The sequence below is a fragment of the Borostomias antarcticus genome (assembly GCF_949987555.1).
Source record: "Borostomias antarcticus genome assembly, contig: scaffold_43, whole genome shotgun sequence".
NCBI classification, from domain to species: Eukaryota; Metazoa; Chordata; class Actinopteri; order Stomiiformes; family Stomiidae; genus Borostomias; species Borostomias antarcticus.
The window spans coordinates 1,955,137-1,964,720 of record NW_028176769.1 but is presented as its reverse complement, the minus strand read 5'-3'; positions in this window follow the sequence as shown (position 1 = coordinate 1,964,720).

Here is a 9,584-nt window from a genome sequence, read left to right as displayed (position 1 = left end):
TGTCCATCCCAACTATGCTACTATCAAACCAATGCGCTAGCTACTGTCTATCCCAACTATGCCACTGTCAAACCAATGCGCTAGCTACTGTCCATCCCAACTATGCTACTGTCAAACCAATGCGCTAGCTACTGTCCATCCCAACTATGCTACTGTCAAACCAATGCGCTAGCTACTGTCCATTCCACCTATGCTACTATCAAACCAATGCTCTAGCTACAGTCCATCCCAACTATGCTACTATCAAACCAATGCGCTAGCTACTGTCCATCCCAACTATGCTACTATCAAACCAATGCGCTAGCTACTGTCCATCCCAACTATGCTACTATCAAACCAATGCGCTAGCTACTGTCCATCCCAACTATGCTACTATCAAACCAATGTGCTAGCTACTGTCCATCCCAACTATGCTGCTATCAAACCAATGTGCTATCTACTGTCCATCCCAACTATGCTGCTATCAAACCAATGTGCTAGCTACTTACCATCCCAACTATGCTATCAAACCGATGCGCTAGCTACTGTCCAACCCAAATATGCCACTATCAAACCAATGGGCTAGCTACTGTCTATCCCAACTATGCCACTATCAAACCAATGCGCTAGCTACTGTCCATCCCAACTATGCTACTGTCAAACCAATGCGCTAGCTACTGTCCATCCCAACTATGCTACTGTCAAACCAATGCGCTAGCTACTGTCCATTGCAACTATGCTACTATCAAACCAATGCGCTAGCTACAGTCCATCCCAACTATGCTACTATCAAACCAATGCGCTAGCTACTGTCCATTCCAACTATGCTACTATCAAACCAATGCGCTAGCTACAGTCCATCCCAACTATGCTACTATCAAACCAATGCGCTAGCTACTGTCCATCCCAACTATGCTACTATCAAACCAATGCGCTAGCTACTGTCCATCCCAACTAATCCAGTGTCCATCCCAACTATGCTACTGTCAAACCAATGCGCTAGCTACTGTCCATCGCAACTATGCTACTATCAAACCAATGCGCTAGCTACTGTCCATTCCAACTATGCTACTATCAAACCAATGCGCTAGCTACTGTCCATCCCAACTATGCTACTGTCAAACCAATGCGCTAGCTACTGTCCATCCCAACTATGCTACTATCAAACCAATGCGCTAGCTACTGTCCATCCCAACTATGCTACTATCAAACCAATGCGCTAGCTACTGTCCATCCCAACTATGCTACTATCAAACCAATGCGCTAGCTACTGTCCATCCCAACTATGCTACTATCAAACCAATGCGCTAGCTACTGTCCATCCCAACTATGCTACTATCAAACCAATGCGCTAGCTACTGTCCATCCCAAATATGCTACTATCAAACCAATGCGCTAGCTACTGTCCATCCCAACTATGCTACTATCAAACCAATGCGCTAGCTACTGTCCATCCCAACTATGCTGCTATCAAACCAATGTGCTAGCTACTGTCCATCCCAACTATGCTACTATCAAACCAATGCGCTAGCTACTGTCCATCCCAACTATGCCACTATCAAACCAATGCACTAGCTACTGTCCATCCCAACTATGCCACTATCAAACCAATGCGCTAGCTACAGTCCATCCCAACTATGCTACTATCAAACCAATGCCCTAGCTACTGTCCATCCCAACTATGCTACTATCAAACCAATGCGCTAGCTACTGTCCATCCCAACGATGCTACTATCAAACCAATGTGCTAGCTACTGTCCATCCCAACTATGCTGCTATCAAACCAATGTGCTAGCTACTGTCCATCCCAACTATGCTGCTATCAAACCAATGCGCTAGCTACTGTCCATCCCAACTAGGCTACTATCAAACCAATGCGCTAGCTACTGTCCATCCCAACTATGCTACTATCGAACCAATGCGCTAGCTACTGTCCATCCCAAATATGCTACTATCAAACCAATGCGCTAGCTACTGTCCATCCCAACTATGCTACTATCAAACCAATGCGCTAGCTACTGTCCATCCCAACTATGCTACTATCAAACCAATGTGCTAGCTACTGTCCATCCCAACTATGCTGCTATCAAACCAATGTGCTAGCTACTGTCCATCCCAACTATGCCACTATCAAACCAATGCGCTAGCTACTCTCTTTCCCAACTATGCCACTGTCAAACCAATGCGCTAGATACTGTCCATCCCAACTATGCTACTGTCAAACCAATGCGCTAGATACTGTCCATCCCAACTATGCTACTGTCAAACCAATGCGCTAGCTACTGTCCATACCAACTATGCTACTATCAAACCAATGCGCTAGCTATAGTCCATCCCAACTATGCTACTATCAAACCAATGCGCTAGCTACTGTCCATCCCAACTATGCTACTATCAAACCAATGCGCTAGCTACTGTCCATCCCAACTATGCTTCTATCAAACCAATGTGCTAGCTACTGTCCATCCCAACTATGCTACTATCAAACCAATGTGCTAGCTACTGTCCATCCCAACTATGCTGCTATCAAACCATTGTGCTATCTACTGTCCATCCCAACTATGCTGCTATCAAACCAATGTGCTAGCTACTTACCATTCCAACTATGCTATCAAACCAATGCGCTAGCTACTGTCCATCCCAACTATGCCACTTTCAAACCAATGGGCTAGCTACTGTCTATCCCAACTATGCCACTATCAAACCAATGCGCTAGCTACTGTCCATCCCAACTATGCTACTGTCAAACCAATGCGCTAGCTACTGTCCATCCCAACTATGCTACTGTCAAACCAATGCGCTAGCTACTGTCCATTGCAACTATGCTACTATCAAACCAATGCGCTAGCTACAGTCCATCCCAACTATGCTACTATCAAACCAATGCGCTAGCTACTGTCCATTCCAACTATGCTACTATCAAACCAATGCGCTAGCTACAGTCCATCCCAACTATGCTACTATCAAACCAATGCGCTAGCTACTGTCCATCCCAACTATGCTACTGTCAAACCAATGCGCTAGCTACTGTCCATCCCAACTATGCTACTATCAAACCAATGCGCTAGCTACTGTCCATCCCAACTATGCTACTATCAAACCAATGCGCTAGCTACTGTCCATCCCAACTATGCTACTATCAAACCAATGCGCTAGCTACTGTCCATCCCAACTATGCAACTATCAAACCAATGCGCTAGCTACTGTCCATCCCAACTATGCTACTATCAAACCAATGCGCTAGCTACTGTCCATCCCAACTATGCCACTATCAAACCAATGCGCTAGCTACTGTCCATGCCAACTATGCTACTATCAAACCAATGCGCTAGCTACTGTCCATCCCAACTATGCTACTATCAAACCAATGCGCTAGCTACTGTCCATCCCAACTATGCTACTATCAAACCAATGTGCTAGCTACTGTCCATCCCAACTATGCTGCTATCAAACCAATGTGCTAGCTACTGTCCATCCCAACTATGCTGCTATCAAACCAATGCACTAGCTACTGTCCATCCCAACTAGGCTACTATCAAACCAATGCGCTAGCTACTGTCCATCCCAACTATGCTACTATCAAACCAATGCACTAGCTACTGTCCATCCCAACTATGCCACTATCAAACCAATGCGCTAGCTACTGTCCATCCCAACTATGCCACTATCAAAACAATGCGCTAGCTACTGTCCATCCCAACTATGCTACTATCAAACCAATGCGCTAGCTACTGTCCATCCCAACTATGCTACTGTCAAACCAATGCGCTAGCTACTGTCCATCCCAACTATGCCACTGTCAAACCAATGCGCTAGCTACTGTCCATCCCAACTATGCTACTGTCAAACCAATGCGCTAGCTACTGTCCATCCCAACTATGCTACTATCAAACCAATGCGCTAGCTACTGTCCATCCCAACTATGCTACTATCAAACCAATGCTCTAGCTACAGTCCATCCCAACTATGCTACTATCAAACCAATGCGCTAGCTACTGTCCATCCCAACTATGCTACTATCAAACCAATGTGCTAGCTACTGTCCATCCCAACTATGCTGCTATCAAACCAATGTGCTAGCTACTGTCCATCCCAACTATGCCACTGTCAAACCAATGCGCTAGCTACTGTCCATCCCAACTATGCTACTATCAAACCAATGCGCTAGCTACTGTCTATCCCAACTATGCCACTGTCAAACCAATGCGCTAGCTACTGTCCATCCCAACTATGCTACTGTCAAACCAATGCGCTAGCTACTGTCCATCCCAACTATGCTACTGTCAAACCAATGCGCTAGCTACTGTCCATTCCACCTATGCTACTATCAAACCAATGCGCTAGCTACTGTCCATCCCAACTATGCTACTATCAAACCAATGCGCTAGCTACTGTCCATCCCAACTATGCTACTATCAAACCAATGCGCTAGCTACTGTCCATCCCAACTATGCTACTATCAAACCAATGCGCTAGCTACTGTCCATCCCAACTATGCTACTATCAAACCAATGTGCTAGCTACTGTCCATCCCAACTATGCTGCTATCAAACCAATGTGCTATCTACTGTCCATCCCAACTATGCTGCTATCAAACCAATGTGCTAGCTACTTACCATCCCAACTATGCTATCAAACCGATGCGCTAGCTACTGTCCATCCCAACTATGCCACTATCAAACCAATGGGCTAGCTACTGTCTATCCCAACTATGCCACTATCAAACCAATGCGCTAGCTACTGTCCATCCCAACTATGCTACTGTCAAACCAATGCGCTAGCTACTGTCCATCCCAACTATGCTACTGTCAAACCAATGCGCTAGCTACTGTCCATTGCAACTATGCTACTATCAAACCAATGCGCTAGCTACTGTCCATTCCAACTATGCTACTATCAAACCAATGCGCTAGCTACAGTCCATCCCAACTATGCAACTATCAAACCAATGCGCTAGCTACTGTCCATCCCAACTATGCTACTATCAAACCAATGCGCTAGCTACTGTCCATCCCAACTATGCCACTATCAAACCAATGCGCTAGCTACTGTCCATGCCAACTATGCTACTATCAAACCAATGCGCTAGCTACTGTCCATCCCAACTATACTACTATCAAACCAATGCGCTAGCTACTGTCCATCCCAACTATGCTACTATCAAACCAATGTGCTAGCTACTGTCCATCCCAACTATGCTGCTATCAAACCAATGTGCTAGCTACTGTCCATCCCAACTATGCTGCTATCAAACCAATGCGCTAGCTACTGTCCATCCCAACTAGGCTACTATCAAACCAATGCGCTAGCTACTGTCCATCCCAACTATGCTACTATCAAACCAATGCACTAGCTACTGTCCATCCCAACTATGCCACTATCAAACCAATGCGCTAGCTACTGTCCATCCCATCTATGCCACTATCAAACCAATGCGCTAGCTACTGTCCATCCCAACTATGCTACTATCAAACCAATGCGCTAGCTACTGTCCATCCCAACTATGCTACTATCAAACCAATGCGCTAGCTACTGTCCATCCCAACTATGCCACTGTCAAACCAATGCGCTAGCTACTGTCCATCCCAACTATGCTACTGTCAAACCAATGCGCTAGCTACTGTCCATCCCAACTATGCTACTATCAAACCAATGCGCTAGCTACTGTCCTTCCCAACTATGCTACTATCAAACCAATGCTCTAGCTACAGTCCATCCCAACTATGCTACTATCAAACCAATGCGCTAGCTACTGTCCATCCCAACTATGCTACTATCAAACCAATGTGCTAGCTACTGTCCATCCCAACTATGCTGCTATCAAACCAATGTGCTAGCTACTGTCCATCCCAACTATGCTGCTATCAAACCAATGCGCTAGCTACTGTCCATCCCAACTATGCTACTATCAAACCAATGCGCTAGCTACTGTCTATCCCAACTATGCCACTGTCAAACCAATGCGCTAGCTACTGTCCATCCCAACTATGCTACTGTCAAACCAATGCGCTAGCTACTGTCCATCCCAACTATGCTACTGTCAAACCAATGCGCTAGCTACTGTCCATTCCACCTATGCTACTATCAAACCAATGCTCTAGCTACAGTCCATCCCAACTATGCTACTATCAAACCAATGCGCTAGCTACTGTCCATCCCAACTATGCTACTATCAAACCAATGCGCTAGCTACTGTCCATCCCAACTATGCTACTATCAAACCAATGCGCTAGCTACTGTCCATCCCAACTATGCTACTATCAAACCAATGTGCTAGCTACTGTCCATCCCAACTATGCTGCTATCAAACCAATGTGCTATCTACTGTCCATCCCAACTATGCTGCTATCAAACCAATGTGCTAGCTACTTACCATCCCAACTATGCTATCAAACCGATGCGCTAGCTACTGTCCATCCCAACTATGCCACTATCAAACCAATGGGCGAGCTACTGTCTATCCCAACTATGCCACTATCAAACCAATGCGCTAGCTACTGTCCATCCCAACTATGCTACTGTCAAACCAATGTGCTAGCTACTGTCCATCCCAACTATGCTACTGTCAAACCAATGCGCTAGCTACTGTCCATTGCAACTATGCTACTATCAAACCAATGCGCTAGCTACTGTCCATTCCAACTATGCTACTATCAAACCAATGCGCTAGCTACAGTCCATCCCAACTATGCTACTATCAAACCAATGCGCTAGCTACTGTCCATCCCAACTATGCTACTGTCAAACCAATTCGCTAGCTACTGTCCATCCCAACTATGCTACTATCAAACCAATGCGCTAGCTACTGTCCATCCCAACTATGCTACTATCAAACCAATGCGCTAGCTACTGTCCATCCCAACTATGCTACTATCAAACCAATGCGCTAGCTAATGTCCATCCCAACTATGCTACTATCAAACCAATGCGCTAGCTACTGTCCATCCCAAATATGCTACTATCAAACCAATGCGCTAGCTACTGTCCATCCCAACTATGCTACTATCAAACCAATGCGCTAGCTACTGTCCATCCCAACTATGCTGCTATCAAACCAATGTGCTAGCTACTGTCCATCCCAACTATGCCACTGTCAAACCAATGCGCTAGCTACTGTCCATCCCAACTATGCTACTGTCAAACCAATGCGCTAGCTACTGTCCATCCCAACTATGCTACTATCAAACCAATGCGCTAGCTACTGTCCTTCCCAACTATGCTACTATCAAACCAATGCTCTAGCTACAGTCCATCCCAACTATGCTACTATCAAACCAATGCGCTAGCTACTGTCCATCCCAACTATGCTACTATCAAACCAATGTGCTAGCTACTGTCCATCCCAACTATGCTGCTATCAAACCAATGTGCTAGCTACTGTCCATCCCAACTATGCTGCTATCAAACCAATGCGCTAGCTACTGTCCATCCCAACTATGCTACTATCAAACCAATGCGCTAGCTACTGTCTATCCCAACTATGCCACTGTCAAACCAATGCGCTAGCTACTGTCCATCCCAACTATGCTACTGTCAAACCAATGCGCTAGCTACTGTCCATCCCAACTATGCTACTGTCAAACCAATGCGCTAGCTACTGTCCATTCCACCTATGCTACTATCAAACCAATGATCTAGCTACAGTCCATCCCAACTATGCTACTATCAAACCAATGCGCTAGCTACTGTCCATCCCAACTATGCTACTATCAAACCAATGCGCTAGCTACTGTCCATCCCAACTATGCTACTATCAAACCAATGCGCTAGCTACTGTCCATCCCAACTATGCTACTATCAAACCAATGTGCTAGCTACTGTCCATCCCAACTATGCTGCTATCAAACCAATGTGCTATCTACTGTCCATCCCAACTATGCTGCTATCAAACCAATGTGCTAGCTACTTACCATCCCAACTATGCTATCAAACCGATGCGCTAGCTACTGTCCATCCCAACTATGCCACTATCAAACCAATGGGCTAGCTACTGTCTATCCCAACTATGCCACTATCAAACCAATGCGCTAGCTACTGTCCATCCCAACTATGCTACTGTCAAACCAATGTGCTAGCTACTGTCCATCCCAACTATGCTACTGTCAAACCAATGCGCTAGCTACTGTCCATTGCAACTATGCTACTATCAAACCAATGCGCTAGCTACTGTCCATTCCAACTATGCTACTATCAAACCAATGCGCTAGCTACAGTCCATCCCAACTATGCTACTATCAAACCAATGCGCTAGCTACTGTCCATCCCAACTATGCTACTGTCAAACCAATTCGCTAGCTACTGTCCATCCCAACTATGCTACTATCAAACCAATGCGCTAGCTACTGTCCATCCCAACTATGCTACTATCAAACCAATGCGCTAGCTACTGTCCATCCCAACTATGCTACTATCAAACCAATGCGCTAGCTAATGTCCATCCCAACTATGCTACTATCAAACCAATGCGCTAGCTACTGTCCATCCCAAATATGCTACTATCAAACCAATGCGCTAGCTACTGTCCATCCCAACTATGCTACTATCAAACCAATGCGCTAGCTACTGTCCATCCCAACTATGCTGCTATCAAACCAATGTGCTAGCTACTGTCCATCCCAACTATGCTACTATCAAACCAATGCGCTAGCTACTGTCCATCCCAACTATGCCGCTATCAAACCAATGCACTAGCTACTGTCCATACCAACTATGCCACTATCAAACCAATGCGCTTGCTACTGTCCATCCCAACTATGCTACTATCAAACCAATGCGCTAGCTACTGTCCATCCCAACTATGCTTCTATCAAACCAATGTGCTAGCTACTGTCCATCCCAACTATGCTACTATCAAACCAATGCGCTAGCTACTGTCCATCCCAACTATGCCACTATCAAACCAATGCACTAGCTACTGTCCATCCCAACTATGCCACTATCAAACCAATGCGCTAGCTACTGTCCATCCCAACTATGCTACTATCAAACCAATGCGCTAGCTACTGTCCATCCCAACTATGCTTCTATCAAACCAATGTGCTAGCTACTGTCCATCCCAACTATGCTACTATCAAACCAATGTGCTAGCTACTGTCCATCCCAACTATGCTGCTATCAAACCATTGTGCTATCTACTGTCCATCCCAACTATGCTGCTATCAAACCAATGTGCTAGCTACTTACCATTCCAACTATGCTATCAAACCAATGCGCTAGCTACTGTCCATCCCAACTATGCCACTATCAAACCAATGGGCTAGCTACTGTCTATCCCAACTATGCCACTATCAAACCAATGCGCTAGCTACTGTCCATCCCAACTATGCTACTGTCAAACCAATGCGCTAGCTACTGTCCATCCCAACTATGCTACTGTCAAACCAATGCGCTAGCTACTGTCCATTGCAACTATGCTACTATCAAACCAATGCGCTAGCTGCAGTCCATCCCAACTATGCTACTATCAAACCAATGCACTAGCTACTGTCCATTCCAACTATGCTACTATCAAACCAATGCGCTAGCTACAGTCCATCCCAACTATGCTACTATCAAACCAATGCGCTAGCTACTGTCCATCCCAACTATGCTACTGTCAAACCAAT